Source organism: Calliopsis andreniformis, unplaced genomic scaffold (genome assembly GCF_051401765.1).
Source record: "Calliopsis andreniformis isolate RMS-2024a unplaced genomic scaffold, iyCalAndr_principal scaffold0133, whole genome shotgun sequence".
Lineage (NCBI taxonomy): Eukaryota > Metazoa > Arthropoda > Insecta > Hymenoptera > Andrenidae > Calliopsis > Calliopsis andreniformis.
The window spans coordinates 331,441-346,748 of record NW_027480542.1 but is presented as its reverse complement, the minus strand read 5'-3'; the positions used below and the strand labels follow the sequence as shown (position 1 = coordinate 346,748).

Sequence of the window (15,308 nt, the reverse complement as noted above, 5' to 3'; positions counted from 1 at the left end):
GAATACGGCTCGGCAGGGCGGTCACGTCGCAGCATATAACATTTTTTACTAATTGTTTTCAATTAATCGTACAATTGACATCATTTAGCGAGCTGATGTTAATAGAATCTGAAAAGTATTAAAATTATTTGTAGCTTACATATAATTCACTACATAATTCTTATGAATAGACTGTAAATTTTTATATACTCATGGAAATTTGAAATGTGTAGAAAGTTACAGAATACATATAAGTCTCAAAAATATAGAAAATGTAAAAAATGAAATCCAACTCACGGTATTTGGAAGAAGAAGTAAACTCTTATTTAGGTCCTATTTTTTTAACTGCTATGAAAATATGAAATTGCATAAAAATCCAATCTATTCAATGACCTATATTTTTACTTTAAATTACATATACCTGAAAAAAATAAAAAGTAGACCCATTTGCTCAGTTCAATTAGACAACTAAGTGTCCAGAATCCTCCAGTATCTTCCTCCTTTTAACCCATAGATTATTTGTTGATTTCAATATCTGGAAAATATTAAACTTATTTATAGTGTCAAATAGACTTGCATATAATTTACTATACATAATTCTTATGAAGTTATATGTTTATTTATATTTTTTCTTACTTTAAATTATACATACATCAAAAAAATAAAAATTCGACCCATTTACACAGTTCATTAAACAACTGAGTGTCCTTCAAGATTCTCCAGTATCTTTTTCCTCTTAATCCATGAATTGTTTATTAATTGATTTCAATATCTGGAAAATATTAAAATTATTTACAGTATGAGATAGACCTATATATAATTTACTATACATAATTCTGGTGAACTTATATGTTTATATTTTTCCTTACATTAAATAATACATACTTGAAGAAAGAAACAAGTAGACCAATTTGCTCAGTTTATTGGACTGTGGCAGTTCGGCACTGCCACCACGGCCTTGTCATTTTTTCTCAATTTCCATTTCCGTTTTCTGTTCTGACTTTCTCTTCGACTCTCGCTGTTCTTAACCTTTTCTTCTAATGCTTTACAATTTCCTGCCTATTCTTTCTACATCCTGTCCCAAGAATTGGCACGGGTCTGGTCATCGTCAGTTACATCTGGCGGCCAGATTCGCGCGAGGCTCAGGACAATTTTCCCCTTTTTACTTTCTTCACTTTTCTCTCTGTTCTGTCCGCTTTCCTCTTCGTTTTCCAGCCCTCTTTCCATCCTTCTCTCTTCCTGTTACTATCTCTAGTTTGTAAGGTATAAGAAAGGATGATGTAAGGGCGCGACGACAGTCGGAGTCAAACTGCTGTAGTTTACACTTCATCGTGCTAATAAAACCAGTTTTTAGTTAACCACCTCAATTATTGGTGACCCCGACGTGATCGGTAACTGTTGATTGTGGTGGACATTACAACTGTAGAAACTGAATAGTGTTATCCGCGTAGATTTTTTATTTTATAGTGACTCAGTGTATGTATAAAAACTGGTTTTATTAGCACGATGAAGTGTAAACTACAGCAGTTTGACTTCGACTGTCCTCGCGCCCTCACATCATCCTTTCTTATACCTTACAAACTAGAGATAGTAACAGGAAGAGAGAAGGATGGAAAGAGGGCTGGAAAACGAAGAGGAAAGCGGACAGAACAGAGAGCAAAATGAAGAAAGTAAAAAGGGGAAAATTGTCCTGAGCCTCGCGCGGATTTGGCCGCCAGATGTAACTGACGATGACCAGACCCGTGCCAATCCTTGGGAGAGGATGTAGAAAGAATAGGCAGGAAATTGTAAAGCATTAGAAGGAAAGGTTAAGAACAGCGAAAGTCAGAACAGAAAACGGAAATGGAAATTGAGAAAAAATGACAAAGCCGTGATGGCAGTGCCGAACTGCCACAGGACAACTGAGTGCCCTTTAAAATTCTCCATTACCCTACGGAGGGGTTACCCCAGCTACAAAAATACAAAATAATACGATAGTAACATCAAATACAAATTCAAGCTACATATGCTATATACATTTTACAATATTTTATAATACAGAAATATTATACATTTTAAGAATTCTATCTTTGCAAGCAAATACAACATGTAGGAAAGAAAAGAAGAAAATGTAATTTGTTTCTTTAAAGGTAAGACACACCATCGCACATCCATATATAAGCATTTCATACATTACCCCTTTGACCTATAACAACGAGTCAGACTCGTGCACTTTGTACTATATCTTCGCTGCCGATTACGCGATAGCGCGTGATGAGGATTTTTTACACGTAACCGATCACGCACTATCGCGTGAGGAGTCTATGTTGGCTTAATGGGTTACTCTGCGGTTGGCAGTTTAGGATAGATAACCGTTTCAGATCGGCAGTGAAGGTGATGAAATTACGAAAGAAACTCATAGGTCAAGGGGTTAAGACCTGTTCAATCATACATACCACATTTATGTGCAAATATTCCATGCTTAAAAAGAAATCATATATTTTGATAATTCTATCTTCGCAAGCAAATGCGGTGGAATTGTAAAATTAGTCGAAATTTAAAAGATGGAAGTTACTGACTCTTACGGACATAGGATATTCGCAGTGGTATTCACTGATAGGTTGCAAAAATATATGTATGATGTCGAGTAGCGCGGGATACCGATACGAACAGAAGTACAACGCAATTTTAACTGTGTACATCTGGGCTTGGCCCCTCTGCGCTCTGATTTTTCTGACCGTTGCGGCTACTTATCAGCTAGACGGTCCGCCAGTCTTATTGCGAGATCGCGCTTCGCGTGATAGCCACCTAGCGGCCGTGGCCATAACTCGTCGCGTTTGCGCGGTACGCGGGAGTAAAGAGTTCACTTCCTTGTAGGATATGTTACAACCCATAACTTTTGATTTCGGTACTTTTTTCAAATAAAATGGTAATAAATATTTTTTGGGATGTTTTTTTACTATATTTTTTTGGAGTATAATTTTTTTGGATTCTGTTTCTGTGGATTAATTTTTCTGAAGATAGTTTTGGGCGGTTTATTAATATCTTTTGGATGCCTCTTGGAGAGTTATTTAATATCACTTGGATACTTTTGTGGAAGGATCAATATCCTTTGGATATTTTTTTGAGTGAATTCATTTTTTTGAAGATTTTTTAGGGCTCAATTTTTTTTGAAAGTTTTTATGGAAACCAGAGCCCAAACCAAACTCATCTACTTCGTGTTTTTACAGTTTGAATGTTTTTTTAGGTGGATTTTACTTATTTTTGCTATTGATATATAGAAAATTATTTCTGTACAATATAGCGTGTCCATGTGTTTCTTTCTTTCTTATTATGTGTATCTATTGTAGTTTCTAATAGTTTATTGTGATATGTTTTCTAAGATAAATATATGAGCGTCTTTGGTTCCTCGTGACCAATACATCTGGCGAATGTTACAGTCTTCAGCATCCATCCATGTAGAATTCTTTTGCCTTAGGAAATAAGTATAATGTCTTTTATAAACAGATTCGCCATGGTGTACAAGTACAGCACGAATAACTCTGTACGTCTATTTACAATGTCGTAGTAGGCACAGATTTGATATTATACTTTTTAATTTTTGAAATGATTTTTAATAATATCTAATTACTCATGGTCAACCTCTCCCCCAAAATTTAATATTGTATTAACTCACTCTTAATTGCGTAACAACTTCCCCCGTATTAGAGCATATTGTTACAAGAGTCCTCGATGTTTTTATTTATTGCTTCTCTTATTTTTTTATCATTATTCTTATACTATTATTATTCTCATATTATTATTCGTATATATTAGCTTTTATTGTCAACATTTTTATTGAAAACTTGACGGATTTTGACAGCTTTCTCACTGCGTAATAGAAGCTGTCTAGCGACAAAAATTTATAAACCAGAAATCGACTGTCATATGGTATCCATAGAGCGTAGGCGTGAGCCGGAGATAGACACAGAGCACGATGAAAAGGAGGGCAACCTATGATTAGCAGGTGTAACACATTAGCCACTAAGTTATTATTGTTAATTAATATAATAAAGTTAATATATATAGATACAAAGTGTATTAAGTGAAGTAACCCATAAACATGACATGGTACAGTCGGTAAAATAAAAGTATTAAGAAATACGATAGTAGTGTGATATCTGAAAAAGGTATATGTACACGTGCTCAGACAAAAAAGAAACAAAAATTACCGATAATCGAAGAATGTGAAACTTCGCGAAATAATAATTCTAACGTTGAATTAGTAGAATCTTTTTTAAACGAGGAAGCAGAAACAACAACTATAAGTCAACATAATTTAAATCAAGACAAAATGGAGCTTTTGTTGAAACCGCCAACATAATTATCATTTGAAGGTAACCTAAAAGAAAATTGAAAGAAATGAAAAAAGACCTTCAAGATATACATGCAAGCTATAGGTTTTGATTCAAAAAATAAAGAACATAAAGTCGCAATATTCCTACACGTAATAGGAGAAGAAGTTCTGAAGAAATTTGAAACGTTTGGATTAAGCGAAGAAGATAGCAATAATATAGAAACGGTAATCCAAGCTTTTAAAAATTGTATGTGCCTAGAGCAACTGAAAGTGTAGAAAGACACTTGTTCTTCGGTAGACAGCAAAAGGAAGGAGAAAGTTTTACTGAATTTCTACTAACCGAGTTAAAAAGATTAAGTAAATCTTGTGAATTTTAAATCATAAGAGATAGCCTAATAAAAGACCAAATTATAAATGGCTTAATTGATTCAAATCTAAAACACAAATTACTACGAGAAGAGGGTTTAAATTTAGAAAAACCGCAGAACCGGCATAAAATCAGTTAAAAATATATAAAGATGTAAAAACCCATTCCATGAGATCAGCCAATCAAAATAGGAAGAATCAAAACTGAATGAATGTGGATAAGAAGAAACAATATTTGGGAAATAAGCTTCCAATGGGAAGCAACAAAGCACAGCAGGGACGTCCAATTCCAGAAGCGAGCAACAGCAGTGAAGGACAACATCAAACTAAACAACGTAAACAATGCTCAAAATGTGATAGGTTTCATAAAATGCGTAAATGTCCTGCGTATGGTGAGAAATGTAATATCTGTTAGCGATTCAACCATTTTGCAAAGTTCTATAATTTCAAAAAAGTAGAATCTATCATAGGTAAAGTAAGAAGCTCATTAGAAAGTGACATTAACAATTTATTCATTGGTATGATTAGAAGTAAACCTAGTGCTGAGATAGAATGGTTTCAATTTTTCATTCAGTAAATAAGATTCAAGTAAATAAGAATTACAGACTAAAAGTAAAGTAAAACTCAGGTTCTCACTGGTACATAGTTTCATTAAATGAGTTAGATAGACTGGGAATAAATGTAAAGATAAATAAAATACAAATAAAATTAATTCCTTATGGAGGAGGTTCACTACAAGTAATAGATAAAAGTAGACTAAAATGTAAATTTAAGGATAGAGAAGAAACGGAATTAGAATTTGTAGTAGTTAAGTGTTAAGAGTTAATTATTCTTAAGTTAAATCCACGTTAATAGTTAATCTTCATATATTAAGTTTAAATTACTCGCCGGAAGTTCGACCGAAATCGGACGAAACCAAAAACCTGACTTCCGCCCCGTTCGACGCCATTCGGACAATGTAAGCCGCATGTACGCGGGAACGTGTCGGTAGCAAGAGTAATGTATAAATGTATAATGTAGTAATGTAGAGTAATGTATAATGTATAGAATCAGATATTGTTTCCTTGCTGCGTTATTTGAAGGCAAAAAAATTAATGTTATGTTCACAAGATTAATGTGCAAGTAAAAAAGGCGCATTTTTTTACTAACCATTCTGCCGTCGACGAATAAAACCTTATACACGAAAGTGATCAGCCGTGTTCGTTGTCCTCGATACCCTAATCTACGTCGCAGCATTAAGAGAAATGTACATAAACCAGCCTTAATGGGATTACCTTCTGTAGTTAACCTTGATTTAATACAAAAAGGAGATATAGTTGAGCAATATAAAAAACCAACAAATATATTAGAAAAATATAATATATTTGTTGGTTTTCAAGGGGTTGAATATATAAAAAATTTTGAATATGAGATAAAGTTAAAAGATGGAATCAAAGCTACCATAGAACTTTATAGAAATATAGCAATAGTATTAAGAGAATCTTTTCTAAACGAATTGAAATCAATGGAAAGAAAGGGTATCATAGAAAGAGTAACAAAACTGATAGATTGGGTAAGCCAATTTATGATTATAAAAAAGGATGATAAAGGACTAAGAATTGTACTAGATCCAACAAGCTTAAATAAAAGTATAAGAAGAGAGCATAATCATATTCCAACTTTTGAAGAATTATGCTCAGAAATGATAGGAGCCAAAGTTTTCAGTACTTTAGATGCTGATCGTGTCTTTTGGTGAATAAAATTAACAAACGAAAGCTTTAATTATGTAGCGTTTAATATTCCCTTTGGAAGATTTAAATTCCGATGAAAGCCCTATGGTATTTCCTTAGCTTTAGAAGTATTTCAAAGATGTTTCTCTTGGATGTTTAGCAGGTTTGGCTTCCAAAAGATAAGTATTTATTAAGAAAAAAATAGAAAAGAAAATAGTGTACAAGAGTACGGTCAATTCAGCGACCTAACGTTTCGAGTGTTCGTACTGAACTGCTTGCACGGAGCGTGAAATACAATACTCCCTGTACGGAGGGAAGAAAATTCCCTCTTACCGTTTTTGGGAAACCCAGCAAGGTAACGGTAAGCGACAGCAGTGACTTGGGATGCAAAACTGACCGTTTTTTATGATGCATTGTCAGGCCGGAGTTTCGCCGAACGTACATCAAGGCTATACCTTCTCAGGTAGTTGGAAAAATAAAATTACATCTAAAACTGTAGATTCAAAATACACTGAGTCGATTTATGAAAAATCTAACAGTTTCTAAGAAATATTTGATGATATTGAAGGAACAATGATATTGAAAAAATATATATATAGATGATGTTCTAATTTGGGACAGAAATAAAGTTGAACATAATAAACGTTTAGAAAAAGTTTTGAGAAGGGCTTAACCCCTTGACGTACAATTCCCTTTCGTAATATTATCACCTTTGCTGCCGATCTGAAACGTGCAACTATCTTAAACTGCCAACCGTAAAGCTCCCATTGAGCGAACATAGACGTCTCACGCGATGATGCGTGATCAGTTACTTGCGAAATATCCTCATCACACATTACCGCGTAATCGGCAGCGAAGGTATTGTAAAAAGTACACGAGCCAGACTCATCAAAGTACGCCAAGGGCTTAAGAAAGGAATGTAAAATTTAATCTTAAAAAATTTAGACTTAGTACAGACAAAGTAAAATATGTAGGGCACATATTCTTAGAAAAAAGAATTGAACCTTATTAGAATCGCCGAATACAGGGATCTACCGGGGTTTGGATGAGATTGTATAGATTTGGTGTCTCAAAGAAAGTGTACACGGTCAATTTTATTTTTGTCAGTTCTTAAAAGGACAGACCTTTTACTTTTGAATAATTCCTAAAAAAGGAGGAAGAGGGGGCAGTCCGGGGCTTGGTCCTGGGCCGCTCCTGGTTCTCTGGTAGCTATCCCTCCTCTGTCGTACCGGTCAGCAACGCTAGCGTCTAGAACGAGAAGGGGTCGGCGAAGCCGAAACAGTTAGCTATCGAATATTTCGGGCTAAACTGTGAGCTCCCGATTCCAGGCCTCGACGACGAGTCTATGTGGAGGGGAGAGCGATACCTTGCCGTAACGCTAAAGTAGTGCAGTGGACTGTATCATCGAAGTTTCTTCACACTTAAGAACTCGTCGGTCGGCGAACGTACAGAGAGGAGGGATCCTCCTTTTCTCTGTTTAACCTACCTTCCAAGAAAGCTTGCCTCGTACGAATCTCGGCTTTCGCTGAGATTTGCGAGCGTGAGATTCACTTTGACTAGCTACTGCTAGTAACGTGTAACGTGTACATGTTGCTAAACGGGTGGTAGATCGCGAGTAACGCAGAGGTGCCGCACTTACGTTAACCCTCTCTGTTGTACTGCCAATTATCAGGGCTGAACCAAACAGTGGTCTATGGTTGCTCCGCTGACGAATAGCAAACTCAAGGAATGAGGAAAACCACCGATTCCAAGAGTACAGTTAATTACACGAGTCACAGTGAACAGACACTCGGCTTAAAATGCGTTTCGAGTTCAAGAGTCTGGTAACTAAACTACTTAAACTCGTCAGGTTTTACTATTATCGCTAAATATCGAGACTCGTGTAATTACTGTAATCGGTTACCACGTGGGATCCAGGGACCAAGCCCTGGACTGCCCCCTCTTCCCTCTTTTTTCAGAATTATTCTGAAATAAAAGGTCTGTTCTTTTAAGGACAGGCAAAAATAAAATTGACCGCGTACACTTTCTTTGAGACACACGATCTGTACAACCTCATCCAGACCCCGTTAGATCTCTGTACTCAGTGATTCTAACAGAGCCTTTAAAAGGAGTTCTCGAATGTCTGACTACTTGACTTTTGTCAACTTACGAGCCGAATGTAAGAGAATGGCAAAACGTTGTTATTCTTCGTATGTACGCCAAACTAAACTATCTGTTCATAATAAATATTAAATCCTTTTGGAGTTCTGTAAATTGTAAGTGTAACGCCCCACGACTCTGTCTCTGTCTCTGTCTCTGTCTCTGTCTCTTCCTATTTCACTCTATCTCTCTCTACTATCGCTGTCTCTCTCCATCTTATTGTAAACATATCTATCTTTTTCTATTTCTATCTTATAACTGTATAATAGCGCGTATTCTGTTATCCAATTACTAATAAACATTTTTGTATTACGACACACATTATATATTATAGATTTCAATTACATTTTCATATAAGTATAGCATATTTCGTACGTTTTCATGTTAAAACAGCCACTATTAGAATAAGAGCGCCATTAGAATTAGAACTGCGCATGTGCGAACTCCGACTGGCGAGTATAAAAGGAGCTGCGAAAGCAGCAGGAAAACACTTCTCTCTGGCATCAAGTTGCGAATAGACGAAGATCTGGGAGGCAGCTGAGATACTCGTCCAGTGAGATCGAGACCGCTCCTTTAGGGGTAGCGACCGTTCTACCAAATAGTAATTGATGCTCCTTTAATATAGAGTTCGTGCTTGCCGTAAGCAGACGAATCGCTTGCCAACAAGCGCTAGAAGCCATTCTAAGTCGGACGCATTTCTAAGACCGCTCCTGAAGAGTCTTTTCTCGAAGGTAGCGACTGATGTAGAAAAGATAACGAAGGGCTTACGGATGCTTAGGCAATCAATCAAAGATTATATGTTTCATGAAACCTTGAGACCGCTCTTAGGTTATAGCCATCTATAACTTCGGCAGCGACCAGGGCATACGAGACAAGATCTATTGCACACACACACACACTTACACTGCGTATCGTCTAATACAGAGGATCCTCTACCGCAATTAATACGGATTAATAATTAATAACTTAATTTCTATTCACGAATCATAGACACATAACCTAACTCTCGCGAAGTATATCGCATAACGATTACGATCAACATAACCTCGTCTGTACATAATAATTAACCTTATTTGTTCTTATAAATATTTAACGAATTAGAATAGGCATTAGTATTGTATTTACGTTAGAATTAGAATAGGGTTTTACTGAATAAATTAATGTCAAGAAAGATCTAAGCTTTGGATTTTAACTCCTTAACCGCACGCCACACGAACCCCACTTTTCGTCCATCGGAAAGCCGCTCTTCCATGGACAACGTAGCATAGCTTTAGGGACGTTACATAAGCGAAAATATTCGGCTTACCATGCTACTTATTTTACAAAGACACTACAACAACAACAGATGATGATAAAATTGCAAATTTATTTGGCGCTTTTTTGAATCAGTTTATCGTAATTACACTACTAATTAGAAAATCCCTGAAAATCCCTGTTTTTCAGACCTGGATATTGACATTAGTGATATTTATATCAGATTAAATAAACTCGATGTCAATAAAGGACCTGGTATAGATGGTATTTCACTCTTGTTTTTCAGAATGTGCAGCTTTATTATATCTCGGCCGATGAAATAAATCTCTAAAATCAGGTGTATTCCCGACACCTGGGAAAACCAGTCTGGTTACACCCATTTTCAAGAATGGCTACAAATCAAGTGCTGAAAATTTTAGACCTATAGGTACCATTAGTGTTATACCTAAGATCTTCGAAGAGATTGTCACAAATAAGTTGTACAGTACAGTCTCTCTTACAATATGTGATATGAGTAACATGGTATCGTAAACAAGCGATCAGCAATCACAAACCTAGCGGTGTATTGCAACTATGTCTTATCTTCTTTGGAAGCCAATCTACAAGTTGACATAATATTTACTGATTTTCATAAAGCTTTTGACACTGTAAATAATACTCTTTTAATTAAGAAGCTTTCAGCATTAGGATGCAAGGGTAATCTATTAGCATGGCTGAGAAGTTACCTTACTGATCGTTTCCAAATTATACGTATACGCAGATGCCTATTACCTCCGGTACGTGTTTTATCCGGCGTAGCTCAAGGCTCCCACCTAGATCCTCTACTATTAATAATTTTCATAAATGACCTAACTACCATTTTTCAGTATTGTAAATTACTCCTATTCGCAGAGGATTTAAAAATCTTCAGCAGTATCTGGTCCCTGGATGATGCTTTCAGATTACAAGCAGATCTGGATCGTGTTTGTGATTGGTGTCACAGGAATGGTATGGATCTCAATATCAAGAAATGCCATGTTATGCGCTTCCCCCGCCGTTCTGCACCCTTCCTATTTTCTTACCGTCTCAATAAATGTATTCTCTCCTCAGTAAGTGAAGTTAAGGACTTAGGAATTAATTTCTCCTCTACCTTAGACTTTTTCAACCATATTTCCTGTAATGTTAACTTCGCTTCAAGAACACTCGGCTTTATACTGCGTTTTTCCAATGATTTTCATTTAATTCACACACTAAGATTGCTATATATTGCCCTTGTTCGTTCATTGCTAGAATACGCTTCAATTATATGGTCTCCGAAAAGTTTTAATCACGAAATCATGCTTGAGAGAGTGCAGCATAAATTTCTTAGGTTTTGTTTTATCAGATTGATTATTTTTATCAGGTTGATGTTTATTTTCCCGGGTGGATGGAGAAACCTTTTCCTGCGTCGAACTGCCACGAGTTAGAGGCAGGAGGGCCTGATAACTTCGCCGTATCCGCCCTGCAAGTCGCTCGACAAAAGGACAATCGTCCGGATGGGCGCCAGGCACTTTCGTGCCAAATACAGTAAAAGTCGGTAGCGAAATGCGACTTTTGCAGCGCAGGTACGGCGGAAAACCTCGGCTAGCTCAGAGTGGAGAGAGGAAAATTGGGTCGGACGTGCGGAGGAATCTAGCCTTCACGGCAAGGCAATGATGAACGAGTATCTTCCACAGGTGTTTATTATACAATTATCTAGACTGTGCAGACGACACGGTAACGGAAGATAGTACAGGTGGTCGGTAGTAGCAAACAAACACGGGTCCCGGTAATATCGGCACGCGCGGACTTGCCCATTACAAAATTGTGTCGGTCGTAATGACATCGGAATAAGCGATAACATTACAGACGAGTTACATAATACCGCGGTTTTGAAGACGCCCTGGAGAAATCCTGAATCGCGCCTAGCACTAACGGCACTCCGTGCCCGATAATTGAGACCAACGTAATCTGTGCAGCTTACCCTAAATTCGCTGATGTCGATTCACCTGTCTAGTCGTCAACATGTCGACAACGAGTGATGCCACTCGGCACGCGCGTATGCGACCCTCCCCCGCGCAAGCACTACAGCCACCCGGCGTACTCGCTATGGTCCAGGCGCGTATACGAGGAGCGGGGCCCTCGAGGCATTGTGGAGACTTCCCCAGGACTTCCTATGACTACTGCTGCCTGGACAACGATCTCCGGGCTCGCCTCCACCCTCGCCTTCCTCTGGAGCCACTGTAGAAGGGCAGCACCGCGGGACCATCCCTTGGCTCGTAGTGGGTAGATTTTCATTCGGCTCCTCTGGTCCTCTGCAGAGGCGGCAAGTTCCTCAACTCCGGGGGTGAAGGATACCTGTACCGAAATTAGCGGCGATTCGCACGATATTTTCCTCCAGGCGACATCTCTCGGCACGTGTTCCGCAAGGGAGCTGTACGGTCCTTCCTATCACTGATTTCACGAAATTCACTAAAACGGGGACAGCGCTATGCGCAACGTCACAGTTCTTACAAGCTAAATAATCCTATGTCAATCTTTGACCATGATTACTCCACAATATGAAACACAGTCAACCTCGAAACATTGTCTGTACGAAGAAGAATATTCGATCATAGCTTTATTTTTAAGTTAATTAATAATCAAGTTGATTGTCCCTCTCTCCTTATGCAAATCATTTTCTATGTACCTGGACGCGTGTTGAGATCTAGAACAGGTTTACAAATACTTAAATCCAGATCGGCATATAGATTATTTATTAACCCAATAAATCGCATTACTCTAGTACTATTTATAATTAGATGATTTTTTTAGTGGGTTTTTACACACTTTTAAAAGACAGTTACGTAGGATTATCGTATAATATTACACGTTTTGTATCATAAGTTTTTTTTTCTATTTTTCTATACATTCTTCCTTTCCTTGTAAAGCTATATAAAAACTTCTTTTTTTTTGCAAAAACTCTTATGTAAAAAGGCTTCGGTCCGTTTATTAATAAATAATAATAATAAAAAAAAGTATGTCCGTCGAACGAAACTAAGCATGTTAAATTGTTCCTGCGCGTGAAATTAATATCTGGATATCTCAGTTCTTCCTATACTACTTTACATGTATGATGGTTCATTTACGTGCACAGTGGTAGTTAACAATATGGCAATCATTGTAATTCATTACACGCTGCGTCGAAAGAATAAATCGTTATCAAAGATTTTGGTTGTTTAGTCACAGAAAAGATACACTGCTAGCGTCATGCACCACTTAACTACTTGGCACGAGATGCTGTCGTGTCTCCTGATATAACTCCATGCAAGAATTCGTCCAATCGATGTCACGTCACTACTAACAATATTAACCCTTTGCACTCGAGGGCTCCGGAGCGGAGCCATTTAAAATTTTTCTTCAAACTCGAGGGCTCCGCTACGGAGACAATGCAAATAGTTTTCAGTTTTTAACATAAGAACAAGAACAAATCGTAAAAACTAGTTGTAAGATGTTTCGTTGTTGGTGACAAATGACTTCTTTTACACTTTACACTTCTGTTAAAAAAATAAATAATGAAAAACCAATGTCACATTTGAAGTTTGTAAAATTGTTGGTGGACCAATTGATTGGGAATTTTCGACAAAACAGCACATCTCGAGAATAAACTTATACACCAAATACGGAGGGCAGGCTCAACAACCACCTACACATTATACGTTCTGGAACCAAGAAAGATTGTGTAGTGTGTTCGAATAGAAAAATTCCAGGCGAAAGACGGCAGACCCATTATTTTTGTGATACCTGTCTAGAGAAGCCAAGATTACATATTGGCAATTGCTTCGAGAGGTATCACACTTTGGAAAATTACAAAATGTAATAATTTTATAATTTTTTTTATATATCCTAACATTTGTATCCATAAACAATTAAAAAAAATAATAACATACAACGATGACTTTTCTTTCAATGCGTATATCATGAACTTACATGTGAATATGATCTTTTCACTCAAATGGCTTCGAGTTGCTGGTAATATGACTCAAAATAAACTTCGAGTGCAAAGGGTTAAAACAGTGGTCATCACTTGAAGGCTGTTACGGCAGACACGAGATACGTTAGCAACCTGTTTGCCGACCAGTTAACACCAAAATCACCCAGGAGGCACGCGTACTTGATCGGCCCTCTCCTCTGGAGATACCGTGCAACTGTCGCGGTATTCTAATTAAATCGGGCCTCATTACTGTTTGTCTTGACTAATACTCGATGCATATGTAACCTTCGTTCGTTAATCATGACCGCTGCGTCAAATTGTACAGGGTAAAGTGCTCTTTTTTTATTACCTGAGAGTTTCCATCTGTACTAGTGCCACTTGTTGGACAGTCTGTATGAAACAGTAGCAAATAAAAGACCTATCCTGTACAACATTTACAGAATAAAGATGGATCAATTAATTACATTTGCCATTACTGTCTAGTATATTTACAATAACCTCTTCATCAATGACATATCTCTATTGTTTTCACCTTTGAATGAATATGAATGAATGTTGAAGGCAAAAGCATGTCAGTCTGTGCAAAGAATGGGTACAATTATAAACAGGAAAAATATGCCACATAAAAAAATGATTCAAAAAGTAAAAGGATGAACTTTACACTTAGCGTTGTCGTTGGAAGCAACTTTAAAAAAGATACGTTCAGCAATTGTTGTGATAAATCGTCATCATGAAATGTATATATTAGTTCGAGGAATCCCACAAACTTAAAAATAGTTTAAAAAATAGTTTGTTGAAAAAGTATTTGAGATACTAAAATAACTTACGGAAAATAACCTATTTTAGTCACAAATCATTTTGTCGAATTTGTACAATCGGTTAACGGACAAACTAAAAGATGTACAGTATAGTACCCATGAAAGTGATATAAAACATGCAGCGTTCCTAATTCAAGTCACCGATATTAATTGCTATTATGAATAGTTCACAGTGGATCCGATACATAAGAAAAGAATGATTGAAACATGAAGTAATATTTATCAAATATTACGGGTTGAGGCTGCTCCTATGGACAACCGAGACAAACAGTTGGACCTTCCCTGTTTTCTCGATATATTTTGTTAGAGTCGTTATGGAATGTTTCATGAACGTCAAATCCCAACGCATTTTTTAATTTCATTAGATCCAAATTAATGTCAAAGCATTCACATTTTCGTCTAAATGTATAACACATTTTTTTCCTACTGAACAATGCAAACATACGGCAAATTAAATTCATTGTTTCAAAAGGAATTGGAATGAAACCTGTATACGATTTTCGGAAAATTGCCTAATACGACGCAGTACTGAAACAGTGTAACAACCGGCGATGCCTTCGCCATTAAATACGAATTCATTGAATTTTAAAAAATAACTCTCACTAGAAACATTAATTACAAATCAGTTATAGCGAAATCTGTACAGTGGCAGTGATTCCAACCTACAATCGCGTCTTAACCTTAACTTCCTAATTCAAATGATCACGTTAGCGATGAGCAACGCGTACGCGTATAAATAGTAGGACTCCTTCATACAC

At 36.9% G+C, this 15,308-nt stretch overlaps 1 protein-coding gene across 1 annotated transcript in view; it reads right to left on the bottom strand.

Moving 5' to 3' along the window:
- Positions 1–404: 404 nt before the first annotated feature.
- LOC143187639 (SUN domain-containing ossification factor) overlaps positions 405–15,308 on the bottom strand; it is a 108,291-nt gene continuing 93,387 nt past the window's right edge. The window contains exons 6-7 of the transcript XR_013003244.1: positions 632–751; positions 405–514 (exon numbers count right to left, since the gene is read on the bottom strand). The gene's annotated coding sequence lies outside the window, so the exon portion shown is untranslated. The remainder of the gene's footprint in view (positions 515–631; positions 752–15,308) is intronic.